The following is a 26042-nucleotide window of genomic DNA, read 5'->3' on the forward strand; positions in this document are numbered from 1 at the left end:
CAAATACTAATGCATGAAAATCCTAACCTCAAAAAAATCACCCGTTAATAGCCCAGTTATGCATACTTTGCACTGCTATACGATTTTTACGTAAAAATCAGAAACCAACAGCCTTCTACGTATGTAATGCTGTAATGTAACAGAGATCTCATGTGACAACTCTCAAGCCATGCCAAGTATGCATAACAGAGCCTTCAGAATTCTAAATGTGAAGTGCTAAGCGATTTTGGCCGAGTTCAACAAAGCACGCCAGTCGTTTCTTTTCTGTGCCAACTGACGCCAATTGGAAACGCCAAGTGAAGCCAAGTCCTTCTCCACCTGGTCTTTCCATTGCAGTAGGGATTCCTCTGTTACCACCAGCGGGTTCCAAGTTGAATACTTTCAGAGCTGGAGCGTCGGTGTCCATTCGAACGACATGGCCAAGCCAGCGGAGCCGCGGTATTTTAATTCGCTGCACTATGTTCATGTCGTTGTAAAGCTCATACAGCTCATCGTTCCATCGTCTGCGGTACCCGCCGTCGCCAACGCGTAAAGGCCCGCAAACTCTTTCTCTCGAATACTCCAAGAGCCGTCTCATCGGATGTTGTCATTATCCATGCTTCTGCGCCAAATATCAGCAAGGGCATGATGAGTGACTTACAGAGTGTGGCTTTCCTACGTCGACAGAGGACTTTACTCCTGGATTGGCTACTCAGTCCAAAGTGATTCTGCATTGGATTTCCATACTGACATTATTATCGGTGTTAATGCTGGTTCCAAGTAAACGAAATTCTCTACTTTCTCGAAATTATAATTGTCAACAGTGACGTGGGTGCCAAGGCGCGAATGTGCTGACTGTTTGTTTGATGACAGGCGATACTTCGTCTTGTGCTCGTTTACCACCAGACCCATTTGCTTTCCTTCCTTATCTAACTTGGAAAAGGCAGAACAGACTTCGCGGTTCTTGCTACCGATGTCATCGGCGTACGCCAGCAATTGCACGCTCTTGTAGTAAATTGTTCCAGAGCGGTTGAGTTCTGCAGCTCCTATTATCTTCTCCAACATCAGAAGAATTCACATGAAAGGAAGTCGCCTTGTCTGAAAACCCGTTTGGTGGCGAACGTCTCGGAGAGGTCTTTCCCAATTCTGGTGGGATTGCTCAACGTCATTTTACACAGCCGTATTAGGTTCGCGGGGATACCAAATTCAGACATGGCGGCATAAAGACAACTTCTCTCCGTGCTGTCGATAGTGGATTTGCCAGGTCTGAAGCTATACTGATAAGGTCCAAGCAGCTCGTTGACGGTGGGCTTCAGTCTTTCGCATACTACGCTCGATAATACCTTATAACCTATGCTTAGAAGGCTGATTCCGCGGTAGTTGGCGCAAATGGCGGGATCGCCTTTCTTGTGGATTGGGCAGAAGTGCTATGTGTTGCGTAACCACTTACACGCAGAGCTCATTTAGCAGATTCCTTATGTGACAACTCTCAAGCAACGCCAAGTATGCATAACCGAGCTATAATTCATTGCTTTAGTAGTAGTTGGTTTTAAATACTATTCGTTTTTAGTGACTAATCTATCGAACTTCGCATCGAAAGATGAATTTGAAAATAAAATGAGTTAGGGCCTTTCTACATACATATGTATGTATACATATTAATGTAGCGATATACATATATGCGTGTGTGTATGTATGGATGTACTGGATATACCTAGCCTCTTCCACCGTCCCTAAACATGTATATTTTGTGATATCGGTTAATTGGAAATACGAGACGGTGAGAGATGAAGAGAGATAGAGAGCAAGCAGTACACCGAGTGCTATCTAGAGTGTGAACGCACGATTGACAGTCCCCTTGCTGCGCAGCCAGCGCCAAGCGATCATTCCAACCATTACTGTACTGAGGTATTTATTTACGTGTGTACATACACATATACATTAGGGTGGACCAAAAATTCAAATGAAAAAGTAATGCCGGAATTTTAATGCTCTCAGCCATAGGATTGTTCTATATCGAAAAAAACATATCCCTGTTTTTTATTTCGAAATCAAAACACATTTAGAGGTCGCTCAAAGCACTCAAAGTTTTCCATGTATTTTGTACGGGGAAAAACAAGTTATTGTGGTATAATGGTATAGAATTCTTGAAAATCAATATTTTTCGATCAGAAAACTCTATTTCTGTTCAGAAGACTTCAGGGAAAAGTAAGCAATTGTTTATTTTAAGATTGCATTTTTTGGGGTTTTTGGGGGACCTTTACAAAATAATTATTATTAAGAGATGGTTAAATAAACAATTAGGTATTATTATTGGAAGTCTCCTAAGGCGAAACAGAGTTTTACGATCGAAAAAATTTTGACTATAAAGAATTATCCATCATTTATACGAAGAACTGGGCTCAAATCGTAACATCGAAAACCATACGAAAGAAAATTACGTGATACGTCAGTCGTAAAAGCTTCACGTATGTCATAATCCGAAAAAGGTGTTTTTACCTGACGAGTAATACGGTATCGTATGTGACGCTTCGAGCCTTGTTTTGCCCATATAAAATACAAGGAAAACTTTGAGAGCTTTAAGCGACCTCTAAATATTTTTTGATTTCAAAATAAGATAATATAAAACAATGCTAGGAGATGAAGCAATAAAATTCCGACTTCATTTTTTATGGACTACCCTAATATCATACTAAAAATGTATGTACTTATTTGTGCTACACAGGCATTTTCGCTGGTTTGTACGCTCGTACATTGTATCACCTCGTGCTGCTAAATGTATACTTTATAAATTTGCAACTTGTTGAGATAAAGTGGCCAACAATAAATGTTTTGATTTTAATTTTTCTAATCTTTTTGTAATTTTTCTTGCATTGCAATATTTGCAAAAATGATGTAATTTCAATGATTTTTATTTTACGATTTTAACCAATTAAGATTAAAAATAATAATAATATTTGAGTTTTATTTTTTCGCTCATAGGAAATTATTATTACTTGATTTTTATTTTCGATAAAAAATTATGACTGTTTTATGATTTTTATTTTTTCGCTCAAAGATTATATTAATTATTGAGTTTTATTTTGTCACTTAGGAATAATGATCATAAAAAAAAACTCAAAAGCTATACCAGCATGATTTCCGTATCCATTTCAGAGGTAGCGACACCCCAATAAAAGGAATATGTCCCAAAATTTTCATGAAAAATTTCAGTTCGTTGCATAAATTTTAAAATTTAAATTTTTTTTTAAGTTTTATAAATAATCATTTATTTTAAATGAAAAAATATAACTCAATAATAATTATTATCTTCGAGCGAAAAAATAAAAATTAAATACTAATTATTTCCGTTAAACGAAATAATAAAACTCATAAATTTTTACTTTCAAGCGAAAAAATAAAAATCATAAAATAATGATTAAATGCTGATTAAAATTATTTTACTCATAATGATTACCGTCCGTGTCCTTAGTGGCTAAAAACATAGGCAGCGTTGATGAAGTCGTTAATTCGGAATTAATTGCAGTTGATGCGGATTAAGTCTTACGAGAAAATACTGACCAAAAAGGCTAGCTGTTGTCTATTGTGAATGAAAAATGTCCGAAGCAAACAAAGCGTTTGAGTTTGAAGTCCGCGGCAGGCGTAGAAATTAAAAAAAAATATATATTTCTATTACTTATTTCATATATTTTTTTCTTTTACTTCATTTTGTTTTGTTTTATTTTATTTTACTTTATTATTTCAAGTTAGTTATTTAGTTAAGGTTTTTAGCGTTTACTTTTATTAAAAAAGTTTGCCTTTACTCCAGTACTCAAGTATCAAAACAGGTACTTTAAAAGTATAGGAAATGGGGGCCACTACGCACTGAGTTTTCTTTTATTTTGTAAAAAAATTAGAGCTTTTTCTGCTTACGATTGCTATAATCAAAAAACGAGCAAGAAAGTTCGTCTGCAAATTGTCTGGTTGCAATTCACTTTAATTAGTTGTGAGTAGTGAGTGAAATTCGCTCGAATTAAATTTATTTAGTTTTAGTTGTTGTTTTCATTGTGGATTTTACAATTTTTCCCTTTTCCTTACAGTTTATTCGCATGTCTGTACGAATATTGTGCATATTACAAAATATGTATGTAAAATTCATGTATAGCTATGTATGTCTGTTATTTTAATAGTTTTTTTTTATTTTTATTTACTTACATATGTACACATTTATTTGCTTCGTTTAGTAGCTCGCGTTAAAAACACAATGCACACATATTTGTCTTATCTATTGTTGGCGTTCAGTGAATACAAAAAAACAACAAAACGGTAAAGTAAACATTAAAAAAAAGAGAAAAAGTCATGAACAAATTAATGCAAAATGATAACAAAACAGCAAAAAAAAAAATTAAAAAATAGCTGAAATAATGGCTAAGCAAACAGTGGGAAAAAGTAAATGACAAAACTATTTAGTAAATTATGTGAAGTAAAGGAAAACACTTCCTAGTTGACGAGAAAATTTCACTTAATAAATGCTTGTATGCGTAGGCTAGGGCTGCCATAATCCTGAACCTATCGACCGGGACACGTATCATCCGAATAAAACACGAAGATACAAGTGAATATGGTGCCAATATATTTTCGCTATAAGTACAGTTGCTTTGGTTCTGATATAATAAGCAATGTAGTTTTCTCTCAAGTTCTGAATTTTTTTAATCATAAAAGAACAAATTTCTCGTGACGGTGACGTAACATGGAAAAGCTGCGCCTTAACGTGGTCTTGAATGGTTGCCTTACCACCATTAGCAAATTTCCGTATATCCTACAACGGGCTTCATGATCATTTTTGCCATTTTGCATATGTATAACCTGAATATAATTTAGGTAGCATGTCTTACGTGAAGCCATTCTAAAAGATTTACCCAACAAGGACTGAAAAAAGTGCTTCCTTGCATGCTTCCTAGAAAGGTGTTTCCCTTTTCCAATTTACGCGTATGTACTTAAGAATATCTTTATATTACTTAGCATTACAAATAAGATTCAATAAGCATTTTAAGTCTAAATAAAACTATTTGATATGAACCTTAAATAAATTCCTTAAAGAGGTATGATTTTTATTAATTGTATCAAATCAAAGAACTTCTTAAAAAGGCCTCCTACAAAAGCGCTTCTGAAAGCTCTTTTTTGAGTAGTGAAAGCAGAAGCCCTTCAATTTGTGCCGCTCCATACAAAAAATGAAGGAGAAAGGAATAATTTTTAGAAAGGCCTTCTGGATGAGATTTTAGCTCCTGAAATTATTTACTGGGTAGTACTTATGTGTGACCCCTCAGACGTGTACCTGAACTTGCACTTTTTTTTGGCATTTGCCTGAAAAAAGTAAGATTTTAACCAAATAAACTAAACAGGAAGAAGGTAAACTCACCAGATATCCAACATGTAAGAAAAAACATTTCGTTATCAATTTTCGACTACTAATGACATAAAGCTTAACCTGTTTTCATAGCAAAAACCTGCTAAAAAATAGAGTGTCTACATTGACCTTCATTAAAAAAACCAGGACAATTTAAGTGTGGACTAGGTCCTAAATCCTGGAAAAACAGGTAGGCTCACATTTATAAAAGGTAATAATTAAACGTACATATAATTTATTTAACAAGAAGCCAAGTTTAGAGAATTTGTATTTAAGGTAGGACTATCTTTTATATTGACTCGATTTCTTGTTTATCCAGATTTCAGTACAAACTTTGCAATTGATGTTTAAGGAACTTCGCGATGAGCTGGTAGATACATGCCTTCAATTCCTTGCTTTAGGTTTAATACAGTTTTATTAAATATAAAGACGATTTCAGTTTCATGTTAAGCTATGGACTCACGACACAATAAATAGCAGTGCACGAGATAGGATAGTTTGTCTGACAGTGCTAAAATAAGGTGAAACAATCGTGCTTGTTAGTAGCGAGTTAGTACAAAGAAAAGATAGTTCATCATAAGTTGATGGCTATCGACCAGTTGAGATTAGGTAGCAAGGGGTCATCGTTTTGTGAATGACATCACATCTGCACCGTTATTTCGATTTTCAAAAAATTAGGTGTCAACTAACAAAGGAGAGTTTTACGCCGACCCAGTATCCCAGTAGAACTATTTAATTTTTTTTTGTCGAATTTAAAACGTTCGGCAAAAGAAAAATTATTTATTTTTTTTCAAAATTTTTTTGCAACAATACTTTTTGCTTATATGGTGGTAATGTCTAATGTTCATATACATACATACATAAATATATACATACGTATATCCATACATAAACTCATGTACATGTTGCCTGTAGATGTGTTTATGTCAATGTACATATGTATGTATGCATGGAAATGTACCCTGCAGGAAACGGTGCTAGTTTATAATTAACTTTTAACTACCCAGCAGTCAACTAGTTGTAACTTTTTAATATTTATTTCCTTCGGCCGTAACTAAAAAGACGTCAACTAACTTGTAGCTAACTACTTTTGGACATAAAATATCAATAAGAACGATTTTTTTTTACATTTTTATTTATTTAATTCATGGAACATTACAAATTTACTTATTTGTTTACAAGTTCTTTTGCAGGTGGTGCCATAATAATATAAAATTACGATCTTTATTTTATCTTTCAGAAAAAAGATGTATTCAAAGTTCTTTTTGTATGAGGATATTTAAAAAGAGGCTTGTTTAAAGAAAACAAACTCCCGATAACGCATGACTCCTTCACGACTTTACAATTCACTTAAAGTTAGTTTTGTCACAGCTAATTAAATGTTAGGTATTGATCGGTCATTTTTTATCAATTAAAAATTTTTTCTGCAGGGTTCCTTATAAGCTACTCGTTATTCAAATCGAGAGTAACGTGAGAGTACTGCCTCAGGCCAGATTGATCCGGTCTGTATACTATGTACATACATATAAATTGTATATACATACATACATACATATACGCATACATCAGAGCTTATCACACTTTCTAGAGCTTATCAAAAAAATTTGTAACTACTTTCATATATGCTAGGTATTTATTTATGACTGTTTGAAAATACATACGTATCTATGTACATACATATCTACATACATTTGCATACTATCAATACTATACATACAAACGTACATATATACATATGTGATATGCATGTACATATAATTATTTAAATATTTACAAATAGCTGATGCATAAAATAGTTCGAACACGCAGCATTTCTATTAAACAATTGATCATTGCTAAGCTTTGCAAGAAAGTACAATGGTGCGAAAATTATTAAATTTTCCAAATTACTTGAAGTAATGAGAAAACTATGGAAAGCAACATTAGGTATCTTTATTGCTTTGACATATCCTTAATAAAGACACATTCCAAGTAAACTACGCGCCTGAAAGTGTTGATTTTTAAAGTCTAATGCAGATTTTGACACCCAAAAATTTTAATTTAAATCAATTCAAAGAATTCATACATACATATGTACATATATGTATATATAGTAAGTGTTAAATATTCTATTGTCAAAAAAAAAAATGTTTGTGCGTATAAGAAGAATTTAGAAAGAGAAAACTGCTCACACGTGAGACGATTATGTGTTAGATTTCTCCAGGAGCCCTATGTAAAATGATGGAACGGTTTTGAATTTCTCACACAAACTGTTTGTAGTACTACTAGGCGTATATAACGCATTAGTTAACAGATAGGGTTCTTACTGGGTATATGTATGCTGTGTATGTATGTATGTATGTGTATTATTTGCGTTTGATGGCTCCGGCAAAGAAAGTGAGTAAAAGTAATAAATGGAGAGGAACAGTGCAATCTGGTATTTGTAAACCTCCTCCTCATGGTTGGACAGTAAAGACCTCACTGGAAAGGACCATGCACATGGTTTATATTCTGGAGAGCGACGAGTATTGCGCTTGAAAGAAATTCAACAGTTCAGGGTTTAAATACCCTAAATTAAATAAGGTGCCTTAAATTGATCGTCGAGAAGCTCGCGAGTATAACGAGTTTTGCGATACAAGAGAATCTCGTGAGAAAGCGATCCTCGCGAGAAATTGCTTCTCGAACTCTCTCGGGAAATCGAAATCTAGTATACAGCAGAATTTCTCAGGATTTTCTTTCGATTGTAGAAGATTCTTCAATAAGGCTCAGCTGAAATGAGGTCAAGGTCGAGTTTCATAGCAGTTAATGTTCGCAGGCTAATTTCAGACCTTTATTGTTCGACTCGGTCTAATAAGTATATGTACATATATATATACAGTAGGGAGGTCCAAAAATAGTAAAGTCGGAATTGTAATGCTCTCACAGGAATGTTCTATATATTTTGCAATAAAAAAATATTTAGAGGTCGCTCAAAGTGCTCAAAGTGTTCCATGTATTTTATATGGGAAAAAACAACTTTATTTCTCTTCAATAATAATACCCAATTGTTTATTTAACAATTTTTTAAGACTAATGTTTTTTTATTTGTCCCCCATTGCAGTTTTCGGGGTATTTGTGGATTTTTAGGGGACCCATAAATTATGGTTACGATGAAAAAATGGTTGAAAAAACAATTGGGTATTTTTATTGGGAATCTCCTGAAGAGAAACCCATTTCTCCGATCGAAAAATATGGATTTTCAAGAATTCTATACCATTTCAATGAAAAGTGATTTTTTTTTCATATAAAATACATGTAAAATTTTGAGCGCTTTGAGCGACCTGTAAATATTTTTATATTTAGAAAAAATAGGGATATCTTTTTTTCGGAATAGAACAATACTAGGGAGTGACAGCATACAAATTCCGGCATTACTTTTTCACGTGCATTTTTGGACCATCCTAATGTTCTATGAGCAATGTGTATGAAATATTAAATTTAAATAAATAGTATTTACGCTAAAAACATCACAAAGTATTTTTTTTTTTTTAATAATATTTACCTTCGATTTGGTGACAATGTTGGACGCCAACTTGACCACTGCAAAATTTCCCTTGCCAATTGTCTTCTCCAACTCATAATAGCCAACACGCAACAATTTATCCACTGATATTTTACTTGTCGATGGAACTTTATAGTTATCTGGCGTTGAGGCTGCCATCGCTGCGTATACGTTTGCGCAACGTTAACGTCGTAGCCGCCGCCACGAACTCCAAACAGATGCAATGTATGTATGTAGAAAATAAGTAAATATTGTACGATGCGATGTTGATTGCACGCTGATTGGTGACTTAACGCCCGTCTACATACTATATTGGACCACACTATGCTCACGTATACGAATTCAATTCACTTGATGTGCGTTAAGTCGAAGGCTTCTTTGGGGGCAGGAAGCTAGCTAGACGTCTTTCAATTCAATTTTGTGGGTGTGCATTTTTATGCTGCCGCTGCCGCTGCCGCTGCTGCTCTGCCCTACTCTGCTCATTAGCAATGCTATTGCCGTAGCCGTAGCGACGGAGTGCAATGTCGCATATGTAAGTAAAAAGGCGGCGCGAGCGTTGTCGTTGTACAATAAATTGAGTAGTCGTTGAGCTTTCCTTGTAGCTAGCGCTGTGTACGGCTGTACTGACTTTGTGCCCCTGCTTAGGTTGGAAACTTTGAAATTGTTAAACGACACAGAGGAAATGCTGATTTATGCTTTCGAGTGATTTCTAAAGAGCGAGTGCAGGTTTCTTTTACGCCGCTGCGCTTCTTACAGCGCTAAGCGTTGAGATTTTTTTTTGTTCTTGTTGCTTTAGTTGTTTCTGTTGTTGCTTGTGAGTTGCTACTGCATGCGTTAATTCATTAATAAAATAAATTTCATTAAATTGCCGCAATTGACGGGGGGAGGGATAAACGACGTGCGCACGCTGCGTAATGTTGTTTTTGCACGCGTTCTCTCTCACTAAGGAAATTCACAATTTATATATGTACCTATAACATATATACATTATGGCGGGTCAACTTCTATGGAAGATTTTTTCAACTATGCGGGTAGAGCGTAGGAGTACTCTACGTGAAATTCAAAGAATGGTGAATTTTTTTTTTTCAAGCTAGCAAGCTAGAAAATTATTTTATACCCATAGTCTCTTCGGCCAATTTGATTAGAATTTCACGCCGAATACTACTATGACAAACAACATATAAAAAAATATATAAAAAAAATTATCCACCCTAATGTACATATATTTAGTATGTATGTATGTATCTCTTCGATTGTCGGAAGGTTGGTGTACTACTGGGAGACTTTCAAACATTCGTGTACACAAAATCGACTGCGAGTGCTTGTGATTTAAGCGGCGACGCGACGCGACGTGCTATTAATCTGTCCGTTGATGATGCGCCAACGTTTGAATGCCGCCGACGAACGAATGACGTGCCAAGTGGCCGAGTAGGCGGCGAGTGTACCGCACGAGTAATAAATAAATCAACTGGTGGATGTCGCTCGACGTAATCCCTCGCGAATCGCGCACCGCACCACCTGCCCACTTCGAGCAGGAAAATTTTAGACTGTCGTCGAACAAAACTGCACTGAGCGAAAGAGGTTGAGAGGAGAAGGAGGTGGACTCTTGCTAATTTGTGAGAAACGAGCAGGGTACAGTTTAATTTACAAGAATCAGAATCGTTGCCGATCGCCGAATTGCAAATGGTTTTAAAAGTTTTTTTTTTTTGTTTGCCTGAAGGTGAGAAACATGATCGGCGAGCGCATTTATGATGCGCGCAACGATATGCGAACGACCAGAAAAGACAAAGCGACGCGCGCACCCTTATGATGCTGATGCCAATGATGATCAGTGTTGCCGTTATGCGACTAAAGGAGCAATTTGACCAGTTTTAAGCGCCAATACCCTTTGATCCGACTTTTTGAAAATTTTGATTTTTTGACCCTTTTCCAAAATTATGTGGCAGTTTTGCCGCTTCTCGAAGATTTTTTAGGAAATGTTGACAGAGCCATGCTACTAAAAAATATTTCCCACTGTAGGTACCAAAAAATTAATCACTTAAAACGTTTAAAGGAAATGCAGCTTGATTTCTGTGTTTACAAATCTGTTTTGTGCAAAGATTGTCCCGCTATTTTTTTTTTAAATTCAACAGCAGAACGTTCTGGCAGCGAAAAGACTTTATAATACGCGTAAATTTTATTTTGACTTTGGATCTCAGATTTATTCTATTACTAGTAAAAGAAAGCAAAAATAACATGGCGACCCTTTTTTTCGTCGATGACCCCTTTTTTGCGACTACATATCTGAAAATTCTCAACGGCAACACTGGTGATGTTGTTTGTTGCTGCCGTTAATCGTATTTTGGCGGCGTGGGCGGTGAGGGATTCTTCGTTGTTGCTGCCATGTATTGACAAAAAATAAACAATTAAGGTCGCTGTCGAGCATGACGGGCGCCGAGATGGCAGAGGATCAAAGACGGCGGCACAAAGCACGAGATCACGGGTTTTCGTTTGAGTTGTTTGTTGCTGATGCGGCTGCTGTGGAAAATTATGAAGACGACGCTATTATTCACTGTTGGCGTTGGTGGGCGTCGATGGCGATTTCAGTGACGCTGGCAATAATGGGGAACTCAGCCACAAGGTACGATAGGTAATCGCCAAATGTATTGGCCATATTTTATTGCATACATGCCGTAGTCTTGTATTAATTCTGTCTTAATTGTCTTAATTTCTTTTACGAATTTGTTTTGAGTTTGACGGGTTTCTTTTATTAATAAAAAAAAGTGAAATAATATTTGCGCAGTCGTTAGTTGTTTTCTGCAGTCGAAGAGCGCCTGTGCGTTGGCCAGAAGTGACTCAGTGGCCGATGGCGATTTTCATTATTTTTTGTTATTGTTTTGTTTTTAAGATTTACCATTTGCTCTTCAATGCTTTGTTTTATTTATTTATGATTGTTTACTTCACTGCGTATCGCAGTTGTACACATACATACGTATGTACCTACAGATGTGTTTATTAGTTAGTATTTATAAGTAAACACTTGGCACGATTAATATGCTTGAATTTTTATTTTATTTTTATGTTTTCAGCTTGCCTGATTTTGCTGTAAATTTCGTAAAATTCCCCACCCATGGATATCTCCTTATTTACAAAAAAAAAAAAAAAATTGTGTGTATTTTGACATATTGCTGGTCTGTCTGTTCATTTTTTTTAATGGAATTCAGGCTATGTATGTACATATATATTCATAGACCAAATTAAACTTATATAAAGTTAGTTAACAAATAAAGAAAAAATGTTACAAGTAATGTTTACACACATACAGTGGTCGAACAAATTTTAGTCGCGCCAAATTATGACAAGTTTTCATAATAATAATTTTTTTAGTTATTAATATTATTTATGTTTTACAGAGTTGTTTTCTAATTTCTATTTTTTACATTTAAATGCATACTTGCTGGTTCTTTGATTTATTTCAATTGATTTCACAATTCTGTTTTTAACCGACTTCAAAAAAAGGAGGAGGTTTTCAATTCGTCGGAATATTTTGTATTTATTTTTTTGTGTATGTTACAGCATAACTTTAGACCACGTTAACCGATTTCTATAATTATTATTTTTAAAGGAAAGGTGATGCCTCAGAGGTGGTCGCATACTAAATTGGTTTAGATCCGGTCACTTGATGAATAAAGTAACGGTACTCTTTAATTAAAGTCGGTTTTGTTTTTGGCTTAAAAATTTCTTGTTTTTGTTTTTCCCCAGATATCGTAAGGAAGTTATCAGTTATTCTTATTTAATTTTTTTCACATTTAAATTTTTTTAATCTATTATTTATTTATTTTTATGGCATTGACTGCCATTTTCTCAAGTACGTTTTAAAATTTATCTGTCCTTCAACTACATTTTTTCATAACAAAATTTGATTTACGTGATTTTTCAGATTCGATTTTTATAGTTAGATATAGAATTTAATGAAATCAGTTAATTATTTTGAGTTGTATATTTTTTTAATTCCAATAAAATTATTTTTTTAGGGGATCCTAAAAAATCGGATAGAGTACGGGAGCGTTGCAAAGAAGACCAAGGGAAGGAAGCCAATATGTGGGAGAGATGGGCCGCGTGAGGCGTAGAGAAGGTCAGTCAAACCTGAAGGGAAGCAACTTTAATTGACTTGGAAGGGATTTCCAGAAATAAAAAGTCGTAGCGTGCATGCGCAGTGCAAAAATTTAGTCTGAGCTTAAGCTCAGATTTTATACATGATGCCCAATGTCTAACAGGGAATTAACGGACTTAATGTCACAGAAATTTACGAAGAAGAAGTAATCAGAACCACGCTGGAATTCAGTGGCAGTGGTGTTGTAAACTTGGCTTGAGTGCACCAGTTTCTTCGAAACCAGAATCGGATTAAATGAAAACACTTCACAAAATCTTTAAGTATGTGCTATGTATGTATGTGTAAATTATATTATTATTTTATGTCTAGGAAAAATTAACACGAAAAAGTATCTATTGAAATAATTGCCAATATTAAATTATATCTATTCGTAATTTGCGTTATTGCTTAATTACATATGTACATATATATTTTTACATTCATACATACATATTTATGTATATACGACTCTCAGTGACATAATCAAAATTTCAATTATTTTGCAATAGATTGGATAATTTGATATCCATAAAAGTATACATATGTAAGTTCATATGTATGCACACATAAATGGAGGAAAATAAATAATTTATTTGTTAAGATGCAATTAAAATCATTTATTATTATGAGAGAATTAAATTGCTATGGTTATTCGGCGCAAAAAACGAGGACGGTGGAAGTTGAATAAGCGCTGATAATTTTAATAAAAAAAGCGGAAAGGTAGATCAACAGTACTGGTATTGGCCAGATTGATTGAGACTGCTGTCAGTAGTAAGGTATTGCATTTCCTTTGAAATTTGATACCTGTCACTTAAAACTTCTGTCTATCTTAACGCGAATGTGAAAAGTAAAAATTTTAAACTTACAATTTTTATATTTGACTATTTCTGTTAACATAGCAGGGTCAGTTCCAACACACATTTTATGGATCGATATTCATCGGTTTAATTTGCTTTTACACAACTTTTCAATTAAAGGTTACGACACCATAAATCGGTACAAAAACCAGGGTTCGTATTTGCACACACATGCTCTGCTCACACACACGCCAGAAACACATTCAACTTGTACTCACTGCTCATACACATGTGTGTGCATAAGTGGAAAACACCCTCTGCTCACAGAAAAGTGTGTGCTGTTTGTTTTTAAGCACATGCACATGTGTGTGAGCCGATTTTTGTACAAATTTCAGCCCATGCACATGCACATAATATATTTTTAAAAGAATTTGTTTATTAAACGTTATTTTTTGAAAGACAATTCAATAAAAAGTGAGATGTTGTTTGTTTTTTATATGACAGAAAACATATTAAAAAAGTATTTCAAGATTTGAGATAGAAATCGAAGTGTATAAGTTTCTCTACGCAAAGCACACACATGTGCGTGTGCTTTATATTAATAAAAATAAAGTACACACATGTGCCCGTGCTTTTTACCAAACGGCACACACATGTGAGGTGAGCAAGTTTTTAATTTTTTATATGCACAGCACACGTGTGTGAGCGTAAAATGTTAGGATGTGCTGCGCATGTGTGTGCAAATACGAACCCTGACAAAAACCAGACATTTTATTGCCAAAAGTAATTTCTGTTAAACCATAAAATGTAATTTTTTTACAAATTTATGGTTGCTAGTTAAGTAATTGGGGCATGTCCTTAAAATTTCCGATTTTAGAAAAATATAAATTTTTTCGGATACGCCCCGTATGAGTAACTTAGAATGACGAAATGTAACTTTTTAATCTATGTAAATATCCTTCGATATATACGAACAAAAACGCACGTACGGAGCAGAACGAAAAATGACACTTAATACCATGTCCCCACCTAAAAGTTAACCATCTCAAATCGAACTTAACCACCTCACTAACTATTCCTGTCCACACTGCGGATTGAGGTTTATAAAACAGTACAAATGTAAAGAACAGTGTTCGGACCTCCCAAAAACGATTCAGGACTAAATTGCTGCAAAAATCGGAGAAAAAACAAATTTTCCGTACTAGATTGAATTTTTGTTACTGACATTAATTGTTTGACTAAAATATTTTCTATTCATGCAAAATAAATACCTACGCGAGGCAATGTAAGAATATGTTACATATTTTGGTAATTTTTAGCATTTTCTATATAGTAGAACGTATCTAACACTTAATTTTTAAAAAAGCAAACCTTTTCTACTTTATATAAATTTCATTCTACATGTATTTTTTAACAACTTAAGTTAAGTTCTGCATCCGCCAATTTGTACAACAACAACGAAGTTGCAAAACAAAAACAACGAAGTTACTTTATTGACGCATTGCTATGAAAGAGTTACTTTTTAACAGTGAGATTTGGCTAAAGCAGTGTTTGCATTATTCAACTTTGCGTTCAACAATTGCGTTCAACTCAACGCAGGGTTGCACGAAAAAAAGTTGAATGGCTAAATGTTGGCTGGCGACCAACTTTGTTGAAAGCGATTAGTTGAAAAGCCATTCAACCAAAAGTTGAATGCAAAGTTGAACAATGCAAACACCTTTTTATGGAGAATATTTTGATATTTTTTCATATTTTGATATTTTTAGCCATTCAACTTTTTTTTCGTGCAACCCTGCGCTGAGTTGAACGCAAATGTTGAACGCAAAGTTGAACAATGCAAACACACTTTAACTTTCATTTTTTTTACCGAAACCGGTGGTGGACACTCAAAAAATAGCCCCAAGAGGGGCATAACATGAATGAAAAAAACGGAATTGATTTGAAGTCAAGCGGAGTAGAGGACTTGATTTCAAATATTTTTAAAAACCGGAGTAAATCTAATCTGATTTTAGCTGAGTCCAAACAATAGTAGGGAACGAATTCTTTACATTTTAACGCTAATGACCCACAGATGGCGGGAAAACACAGGGTTGTATCAGACTTTCGACGTGGTTTCGAGTTGATTAGCTTTTAACCATCTCAGTGAAATGGTTAAGTGCTGTCATTTTTATATGGCGAAACTACGCTAAATCAAGTGGGTTATCGGGATAACCAACTCAATAGCCATAACTACGTGGTTAGCTCCGGTGGGGACATGGTATAAGATGGCACATTGCCGAAACCAGAAAAACTTTGTTATTCTTTGGAATGTTCGTCTTGGACTTTTATAATGGCCGCAGTTCTGAATAGCAAGGAATTTAAATACTAACTTTTGGCGTTGTTTCTGTGTTTCAAGCTTCTGCAGTTGCCATTCTAAGCTCTTTGTTATTTTTTGGGTTTCTTCTGCACCTTCGCTTTACTAAATATCTGCTTTTCATTTTCGTTTCCAGCCGATGTCCAGCTTTATGGCAGGAGTGCCAACTGCCAATGCACCGGAAGAATAGGTACTAACTAGCCTTCCCACGCTACCACATGTAGCTGCGGGAGTCTACTCAGAGAAACTCAGTGTCTCGGCCTCCAAAACTGGGTAAAGGTTCAAGGATCTTCTTGGCGGAAGTTCTAGGTAAATTTATAACTTGCAGCATCTTAGGTAATAGAGTTGACAACCAAATATATGTTCTGACATTTGGATATAGCAATATCGAAGGCATTGACAGAGTTCATGAATTAGTAAAACCTGGAGCCTATTTGGGGAACTCTGACCTGATTAGATCAAGGACAGAAAAATTCAGAAAGCGGCAACAACAGGCCTTCTCTATAATAAAATTTAGCGAGGTTGTTAACTATAAGTTAGCAAAGAAGCACAGTAACCAACCAGCCAATTATTTTTATATAAAATAGTTGTATTCTGAAGGACGCCAGTCCTAAATATAACAACGCTGTTTAGAGTTGCTCGAGTATGATGTCGTTCCATCGCGGGAACTTGAAGGGTTTAAACGAGTTTATTGTTCATACCAGGCGACAAGAATCTTGCAGGGCATAGAGAGCAGTGAAAACCTCGTGCCGTGCCCCTACGCTGTTTTCTCCAGGGAATGGTTTACAAGGAAAATGGGAAGCAAGCAGATGCTTTAACGAGTCTTCACTACTCCTCTCTCAGGTAGGCGAAGGGAGCGGGGGGCTCTTTGCTAGGATACGTTTAAATCTGGAGGATTTATGACGTCCTTTTATGCACTTGCAGAGGATTATACATACCTGTCACCTTCTTCGCCTACTACAACCGAAAGCCAGTTATATTGCTTTTCCTGTTAATATAAATTTCGTTCGTTCCCCTTCAATGAGTTTAGCTTATAACATTATAGCCTAACAAAAGATTCATACACTTACGTGCCTCGATCACTAAGCTATGTAAAAACCTGAAAAAGGGAGTAGCGATCACAAAACAAGGAGTTCTAAAAAAAAAATATGTTATAAAATAGTGTTGATAACCGCCTTGCTATACTAAACATACTACCGGCACTTGCTATGTATTTTATAAGTACTTAAATGATCAATGTACATATGTATGAATGTGCATTAGACTGCATCACCAAAAAAAGTTGCGGCTTTTCCGGCGAGATTACAAAATCTAGTATATTCTAAGGCTTCTACCAAAATATTTCGGAAAAATATTAAGATTTACATGAGCTTGACCGGTTTGAAAATACCTTTAAAAATGGAGTTTTTTATGAATAAAAATAGTTTCGTAAAGGATTTTTTTGGAAAAAATCCCCTCAGAAGATAAAACAGTTTAAGCTTAAAAAATCTATATAAAAATATTCAACATCAACGGAATAAATATCATAATAATGAAATTTTTGAAGCTGCTTTTTAACTTTTTTCAAAGATTTGTGTAAGAAATAGCGTTATGAGGTATCAGTAGAAAGGTATTTTCTCGCCCTTTTTATTTCTTTGCAAAAATACTCATTCACGTCCCAATTTTTATTAGTTAGTTAGTTAATTTTTTTCAAAAAATATTTATAAAAACTGTATTTATTAATAAAAAAAAAAACTAAATTTTTGGAGGTATTTTCAAATCGGTCCAGCTCACGTAAATCTTAATATTTTTGCGAGATATTTTGGTGAAAGGCTTAATATATAATAGATTTTATAATTCCAGTGGAAAAACCGTACCGTTTTTTTTTTGTTTTTGTTTTTTTTTTGTATGGGGAGTGATGCGATCTAATGTACATGTATAGTTGCTTATGCACATAAGTACATACGTACATACATACATATGTATATGATAGGAGGTGTAAAGCAGAAATAGAGTAAAGAGCAGGTTTATGGAGTTTTAAAAATCGAACAAACAAAAATTAAAGGCAGTTTTATCCACCTCTTCAATACGTTGGCAGAACAAAAATGTGACAACTTGAAGGCAAACCACTTTCTGAACGAGAAAAATAACGCTTCGAGAAAAAAAAACAATCAACAACAAAAATTGTGGTTATACTCGTATGTACATACATATTTATGTACTATGTACATATGTACGTAAGATAATAAGCGCTGTAAGAATAACCAACCGGTGATGTTAGTGTATGGAAGTGTAAACCAAAAATTACCGATAGTGTTAGTAAAGTATAGTCGGCTTTTATTTCAATATGTATGTATGTATGTATGTAGGTATGGAGGTAATTAAGTTTGTAAGTAGTTGGTAGATTTACAAGCTACATATGTACATAATACATTTGTATGAATTTTCAGAGCGTAAAAAATGTAAACGAAAATCAGTTAACTGGAAATTTTAAGAAAGTCAATCGAAAGTGAATTACATGGAACTTATTCAAGAAATACACTTCACATCTTGAATTCAACAATATTATGCCATGGGACCATGGTCAGACCTCCAGTATGCATCTCTGGTTAATATTGTCACAATGGGCGAACTTGTACAATAACGATATTGTTATTAGTTAAGTACCTACACTTGTTCCATACGAGAAGAGACCCTGCACTAATCAGATTGAACTTTTTCCATGAAGCTAGTGTGTAATATTCTGGAACAAAACTAATAAGAAGAAGATTTTTGTCCTTCTTAAATGTGGAGATGCTTGGTCTTGTCCGCGTTCACCTCCATATTCAATTACGGTTGCCGATACCGATGATGTCGATATCATTTGGCAGTAATTGTAGGCTGCTTTAGAAAACAGCTCCTGCAAAACATCCGATTAAAGTTGGCTTTAAAAGGCATTGGAGTGGCTATTTCCTATTTGAACGAGTTGATGCTGCTACTCAACGTCATTTTAAGTATCCCTTTTATATTCACAGGGTTACAAAATCCGCGGCGTATAGCCATCCCCTTTTCTGGCTTTAAGAGGAACAACGAGATGCCTTTTCAATCCTCCGCTCGCGAGACTTCTTCAGGATTTTGCGTATGGTGAATTCCTAGTTTATAGTGGCATATACGAGTGATGGCATATTAAGTCTGTCGTTATCGACTGGAGACTTGGGTTCATTTTCTCACCTTGCTTCAGTTCAGGGTTTAGAAGTCAACAAAACTTTAGCCTCTGCCTTGAAAACTCTGTAAGTCGCTGAAGATGATAAAATTTTTTGGCGTTTGTACTGGTCGACAAGTATTTCAATCAGTGTGACCTAGGGTTCATTTTTTGAGGCAAGATTTAACATTACATTATACTTTTCTTTTATTGAATACAATTTAAATTCGGATCGGAGCCTACAAAAATAATTTATGCGTAGTAACATTAAATCCTTAATATTTAAAGGTCAGGTAAATAGTTTACCTTTCAAAAATACAATGGCAATGCAAGGTGCCGTTTTTCTGAGAAAAGTTCAAGTTTTTGATCAAAATGACTTAAAAAAATTTACGAATTGTTTCAACTCTCAAAATGTTTGCATTTTTCCTATCCTGATCCAATATTTGCATACCTCAAAAAAGTGCAGCCGTTATTATTTAGCTTGATAGAAGTTGTATTTTAAAAAATTATTTAAAGCAAATCGTTTCCTCTGCCGAGTTGGTGAAGATATTTTTCGGGTTTTCCCACGGGCAGCAATACTGACTGTCCGCTTTGATTGCAGTTTTTCAAAATCGAAACTTCTTGTGTCCTAATCAAAATTTGTTGCTGCCCGGCAGCATGTCCGTATCTTGGGTGCAAAATGGTAGGAATGCAAGTCAATGTTTGGCGCTTGGACTATACGTGTGTATATCCAAAATACTGGAAGCGTGCCTTTCGACTATCCAGAAATGATCAATCTGCCAAGTGTTAGAGATTGCAATGCTTCGGGTCCCTCATTTCGTTATAGGACGTATAGGCGCTCATAAGTGCGTACATCATCCTTCCTTCCGTCGGAGTGCGGGACCCATAGTTTTACGCCGCCTACGAACGGCGGATGGTTTTTGTGAGAAGCCTTTTCATGGCAGAATTACACTTCGATTATTGGCAAGGAGCGACCGGTATTAGCGAATATAAGCAAGAGCAACATGCAGCGAGACAGACGGTATTTCTATGAGCTTGAGATACCTGCAGTGAGGAGTGCAGCCCTAAATCCTCTCAAAAAACAAGCTAGAAGACAAATAGTTTCAAAACCTGCAAAGACGGTGTACGAAATCTGTTAATAGATGATCTTGGAATGTGGACGAAGCTTATGTCACTCCACTCGACCAAGCGCACGTATCAGTTGCCAAGCATAATTTAAAGCTACAAGTCGAACACAAGACCCAAGAAGCATTAGAAAGGAGATACTCTTTGGCATTTGTGCCACAAAAAATTCTATAAAACACAATTATAAGTGAACTTCTTAACGAGAAAAGTGCACTGACATACCGGCAACGAATGATCAAACGAACACCAGTAGAATGGCAAATACTAATAAAACAAACGAAGAGACGAAAAGCTAAACAAAAAAAAAAGACAACACACAAAAGCGGTGAAATAGAAAACCTAGAACTCTTAAAACTGAAAAACAAAACGTTATTAAAGGTAAGGAAGCGAAGTGGGCAACTAAAATGAGCAAAAAGCAAAAAATATATAAAAAAGTGACTGGAGAATGAACTTGTTTGTTTGACGATGGTTGTATCGGTGGAGCAGAGCGAGCCAGCAGCTGAACAGCGGAGAAGTCGAGTAGCCTATAACCAACTTGGGGCTTGGTGTTGTAAAAGTGCTATGAAAATGAAAACAAAGAGTGAGAGCGAGAGAATAATGTGCTGGTTTAGTTATTATATATACATACATACATACGTTGTACGGTGGGAGGTGGTGGGGGTCGATAATAAAGAGAAAGAAAGAAAGAAATAAATAAAACAAATATCAGCAACAGTATTACACCTACACTCACGGCTGATTGCTGCGAATTGAAATGTAAAAGCAAATTGTGGAAGAAAAAGTATTATATACATATGTATGTATGTATGTGTAGGTATTTAAGTACGCCGATACGTATTTACTCGCACGGCATAATAAATGGGCGGCCTAAGTCAGAGTGGTGCGTCGTTTTGTTTGCGACGCAACAAGCTGAAGTAGTGACTTCCATTGAGCGGAGAGCACAAACAAACAGGGCTGCCAACTTGGCTCAAACCGTGCCATTTTTTGCCCTTTTTTTACTTCAAATGGCACTTAATTTTTAAATTTGGCACAAAGTGCCAAAATGGCACTTTTGAAAAATAGTAATATTTCAATTCATTTTTGTGAAAGCGTCTGCGTGTACTTCTTTTTCTCAATTAAAATTGTTTCATTTCTACAGTGTGTACAACTGGTTTATCTTACTTTGGCATTAGACCTTTGTTTTAGGAATGTTTTTCCAACTTTAATGCTAAATGGGTTGAACTCAAAAGAATAGCACCTTTTTTGGCCCTTTTGTTTTTCTATTTGGCACATTTTGGCACTTTTTTATCCTCAATATGGAACTTCATAGCTAAGTTAAGTTGGCAGCCCTGCAAACAAAGCGTCAATAGCCGAGAGCTAAACGCGATCTAAAAGCGAATGCTTTAAAAAAATATATACATTGTATATGGGTAAATCCATGTCAAATTAAGCAATCGTTGTAATAGACAATTTTTGATTTAGATGAATATTTTATGTTATTATATAACATTGTTCTGCCAAAGGAAAAAAAATCAAAAGTTCATAATTTCAAAATTTCACAATTTCCCGCATTTTGCTAAGGTAATTTTTAGAATATCCCAAAAAATATTACAGTTACAAAAATGGTTCTGATCTCATTTTAAAGTTGGGACTGTATAAATAAAGTACAGTAAAAAAAAAAAACGGGAAATAAAAAATTTCTATTTTGAAATTAAAAAAAACGTTGAAGCAAAAACGTGTATACATTTTATTTTACAATCCCTCTGTCTGATCTTAAAAGATCCTGAAATCTTCAAGGTGTTTTTTAAGATATCAGTTTTTGAACTTAGAGAAAAAATATTTATTTTGTAAATTAAAAATAAGTTTCGCTTAAATACAAATTATATAACATAATTTTATTTAGAATTTGCAAAGAAAATTCATACATATCTTTAAAAAAGCACCTTTTTAAAAATTTCATGATCTTTTAAGATGAGTTGGAGGTGAAATGTAGAAATTTGCATAACTTTCGAAAACATTTTAAAAAATTGTTTCCTTTGACAGAAATTTGTTATATGAAAAAAGAAAAGCTTCATAAATGGTCGATTCCAACCATTGCTTGATTTGATATGGATTGACCCATATGAGCGTACATACATATATATGGTGGAACTTAAGATCACAAGTTGCGAAAATCGTGGGGAAATAAGAAAAAACACTGAAAAATATCTGGAAATATAGCAAAAACGCAACCACTGATATTTCGATGAAACTTTGCGGTAAAGATATATGTATGTAGATGTAATGGGTAATTTTACAGTTTATTAATAAAAAAAAATTACACATTATTATATGTAAAATGCATGTATGGATGTACGTATGTATTTACATATAAATTTATATTACTCTTGATTGCCTGCGTAATGGCTGGAGCAAGAAGTTATCACTGTGAGAGAGTGTACGTTTTCTTGACGTCGATTGAGTTCATTTGAATATACATATGTATATATATATATATGTATGTCTAAATGTGTGCGTGACTTGTATGGGCATTTTGTGTGCGTACCTTTATGCATACAGTGGTTGTCAAAACATATGGAATTATTATTCGCTTGAGACTACTCTATATTTTTGATATTGAACCTGAAAGAGCATGCAGATTTCTCAAGAAGATTTGAAAGTTCTTTGCTGCCCTAAGATGAAGAATATATGTATTGATACCATATATTTGTCTTTACCAACAGGGTAACAAACTCGGACACACGTTCAGACTGGTTATTCGTTTCAGTGCCATATGGTTTGACCAACACTGTACTTACGCAGTATGTTTTTTTCACATATAAGTACCTTTGCACGTCTACCTTGCTGGCATTTTTTTCTTTTTCGCCCCTCCCGATTTCTTGACTATAAACGCTAAAATAAAGTGAATTTTTTACTATCCTTCATTTTCAGGAAAATTTTTGGAGGTACTCTTATACTCTGGTTTCTAAAATGGCAATTTCAACTAATACTGAGTATTAAATGCCACCCATGCGGTACTAAAAAATACAGGGAAAGTTTGGGATAAAGCTTTTAGGCGGATCCGCCACTACGGGCACGAAGATCGCAGCAAATGGGGGGGTGCAACTCAAACACCCACAGAATGAGAAGAATGGGATGTTTAGTGAAAGGAGTTAAAAATTTCATGTTCCCAGCAGCCTAAGTGGAGGAGTTCTAGCCCAATTTCTTATATTCAAATAATCCTAAATAAATAGTTCCCAATATTGTAGTGATCCCACATTGATCGGATATTTCGAATACTGAGTGACTAGTTTGCGTTCAAAGTGACAGACAGACCGACAGGTAGACTGACATGGCGTAATCGTTCCAAGTCGTCATTCTTTTCATTTCGATATACTGTTTAGGGGTTTATAATATCATTTCTTACAATATCATTTCTTGTTCATTAAAGGAACATATAAAAAAACCTCGTGTCTGGCATTAATTTTCCAACTGGGCATCCATTTCTACGAATTATTTTTTGTGAATAGTGAATGGCTTCCGAGGGTAAAACTGGAGGTCGTGATTGTGGAGCAACAAAAAAAAAAATAAATAAAAAATAAAACAAAAAGCAATAGCAACAATAAGAGCAAAACCAACGAAAAATCTTATGAACAAACAGAAAAGTTAAAGAAATAAAAACAAAAAAACAACAAAGCAATTGCAAACGAATGAAGGTAATAAGCAAACAAAAGGTGACGATGGACGTGGCAAGCGCGCGCGGATAAGGACAATACGGCGGCAATGTGACCAAGAAGCCACCATGGATCCAGCAAGAGGGAGGCACAGAAATCAATTGGAATATGTTTATGTTGCTGGGTCAGGCCCGACCGCAATGGGGGAGGGGGTATTGGGGGTTTGAACCCCCCATGTTGCAGGGAAATATGCATACAAATTTGCTATCATTTAGTTTACGATAATAACTGTAAAAAATATTTTAATATTTCTGTAAAGCTTGTTCACTGAGGTAGCCTAATGGTGACAACGTTGTTTTTCCTTGCAATTGGGGGAATGAAGGGTATTGTGGATTCAGCGGCTATTGGGGGAAACCTATTAAAAAACGAGTCAGAAAATTTTTCTGAAAACGGCATCGTAATCTGGAGGCCAAAATTAAGTTTACGTGGTTGGTTGCATAGCATTGATATTTCAAAACTTTAAAATTTACCTACAGGGTTATTTATTTTTTGAAACGTACAAAATAAAAAAAATTACACTATTTGAAGTTATAGATAAATGCGGTGATGAAGAAATAAATAATAGTGATGAAGACAAAAAAGAGAAGGCAAAAGAAAAGATAAACACGAAAATGGAGACAATGAGAAATACATAAGAATTAGGGTAACGAAAGGGTAAGAAAATGTATTGAAATTTTTCGATAGGAATCGAAGTAAATTCAGTCATAAAAAATTTAGTTATCGAAAGTTATCAAGTTACCGAAATTTATTGAATCATCGAAGTTTATAGTTATCGAAAGTTATCAAGTTACCGAAATTTATCGAATCATCGAAGTTTATAGTTATCGAAATTTATAAAGTTATGAATGTTATTGAGTTATCGCAATGTATTATTCAAATTGATCAATGTCTATTGAGTTGTCGAAATTTATAGACACAAAAAATTAGTTGTCGAAATTTATGGATACTTATCGAGCTATAAAAATGTATGGGATTGTAGAAATGTGCCAAGTAAATGAAATTCATCAAGTTATCGATATTTATTGCATTATCATTATTTATAGTTAACGAAATTTGTCGATTTATCGTAATGCAGCGACTTCTTTGAACTTATCGGATTATCGATATTTGTTGATTAACTGGAATTATTGGATTTATCGGTTCGGAGTTTTTGGAATTTCAAAATACAGCGAGCTATCGAAATTTTAAGTTATATAAGTTTATCGAGTTATCGCTGCTTTCGAAAAATATGGGGCTATCAAAACTAACCGCATTATCGAAATTTATAGAAGTATCCAAAGTTTATCGAGTTATCGAAATTTAGCGAGCTCTTGAAACGAACAGTTATAGAAATTTATCGAAAATCATCGAAGTTATTCGAGCTATCGAATTTTGTTGAGGTATCGGATTTTAAAGTTTTTGAAATTCATCGGATTATCGATATGTATAAAATAATAGAAATTTATAGACAAAACTGGAATGTCAATGTGAAATGGTCAGTTCCAAGCCCTGGAAAAGGCCTTCAAAAATGTTAAAAATTTGTAGTAGTTTTATCTTAGGACCAAAGCAGGAAATTTTCCGTTAAGTAATTTTAAACGACGTGCTAAGTTAGAAAACCTCTCTAAGGGCCTTAAAAAACTAGAAAAGCGGTCGAATTTCGACAGTAGCTGGCTGGCACTCTAACATCCATAATTAAATACAATATGCTGAATACTCTAAATAAAACAATGATATTCTTGGTTATTGCGAATGACTTTACATAAACTGCCTTCCCCAAAGAGAAATCCTGCGGCCGGCCCTGAGCTGGGTATACATATATACTTATGTACGTATATGCTTTTGAGTATGTACATATATACACAAGTAAATATGTATATATATATAGTAATGCAGGTACTTATGTACATATTTATTCTTTT

At 34.7% G+C, this 26042-nt stretch overlaps 1 long non-coding RNA gene across 1 annotated transcript; it reads left to right on the forward strand.

The window, feature by feature from the left end:
- Nucleotides 1-11184: 11184 nt before the first annotated feature.
- LOC118742827 lies at nt 11185-16697 on the forward strand. Its single transcript, XR_004993403.1, has 4 exons — nt 11185-11505; nt 12899-13298; nt 16304-16476; nt 16550-16697. It is a non-coding gene; the product is annotated as an uncharacterized LOC118742827 (long non-coding RNA).
- The last annotated feature ends 9345 nt before the right edge of the window (nt 16698-26042 follow it).

The sequence above is a fragment of the Rhagoletis pomonella genome, unplaced genomic scaffold, assembly GCF_013731165.1.
Source record: "Rhagoletis pomonella isolate Grant_MI unplaced genomic scaffold, Rhpom_1.0 Rhpom_scaffold_00007, whole genome shotgun sequence".
Taxonomy (NCBI): domain Eukaryota; kingdom Metazoa; phylum Arthropoda; class Insecta; order Diptera; family Tephritidae; genus Rhagoletis; species Rhagoletis pomonella.